General features: G+C 36.2%; 1 protein-coding gene across 3 annotated transcripts in view; it reads left to right on the forward strand.

The window, feature by feature from the left end:
• Positions 1 to 1,043, forward strand: part of LOC117174652 (bumetanide-sensitive sodium-(potassium)-chloride cotransporter) — a 107,877-nt gene that overhangs the window by 28,862 nt on the left and 77,972 nt on the right. The window lies entirely within an intron of this gene.

Raw genomic sequence — 1,043 nt, forward strand, 5'->3', positions numbered from 1 at the left:
CAAAATTTAGATTGTTTCAACAGCCAAAATTACTTAAAATGATGAGTCAACGATCCGGATGCACCGGGTCGAACACCAGGTAGTTTAATACGTATTCTACGAAAATTTTGAAAAAATTTAAATTTTGTGAATAATGAAAACAGTTTCAAATGGTTAGTCGACGATCCGGGTGCACAAGGTCGCGCCCCAGGTATCTTAGCACGTATTCTATGAGAACTTTTTAAAAATATAGATTGTTTCAACAGCCAAAATTACTTAAAATGATGAGTCAACGATCCGGATGCACCGGGTCGAACACCAGGTAGTTTAATACGTATTCTACGAGAATTTTGAAAAAATTTAAATTTTGTGAATAATGAAAACAGTTTCAAATGGTTAGTCGACGATCCGGGTGCACCAGGTCGCGCCCCAGGTATCTTAGCACGTATTCTATGAGAACTTTTTAAAAATTTTGATTGTTTCAATAGCCAAAATTACTTAAAATGATGAGTCAACGATCCGGATGCACCGGGTCGAACACCAGGTAGTTTAATACGTATTCTACGTGAATTTTGAAAAAATTTAAATTTTGTGAATAATGAAAACAGTTTCAAATGGTTAGTCGACGATCAGGGTGCACCAGGTCGCGCCCCAGGTATCTTAGCACGTATTCTATGAGAACTTTTTAAAAATATAGATTGTTTCAACAGCCAAAATTACTTAAAATGATGAGTCAACGATCCGGATGCACCGGGTCGAACACCAGGTAGTTTAATACGTATTCTACGAGAATTTTTAAAAAATTTAAATTTTGTGAATAATGAAAACAGTTTCAAATGGTTAGTCGACGATTCGGGTGCACCAGGTCGCGCCCCAGGTATCTTAGCACGTATTCTATGAGAACTTTTTCAAAATTTAGATTGTTTCAACAGCCGAAATTACTTAAAATGATGAGTCAACGATCCGGATGCACCGGGTCGAACACCAGGTAGTTTAATACGTATTCTACGAGAATTTGGAAAAAATTTAAATTTTGTGAATAATGAAAACAGTTTCAAATGGTT

The sequence above is a fragment of the Belonocnema kinseyi genome, chromosome 6, assembly GCF_010883055.1.
Source record: "Belonocnema kinseyi isolate 2016_QV_RU_SX_M_011 chromosome 6, B_treatae_v1, whole genome shotgun sequence".
Lineage (NCBI taxonomy): Eukaryota > Metazoa > Arthropoda > Insecta > Hymenoptera > Cynipidae > Belonocnema > Belonocnema kinseyi.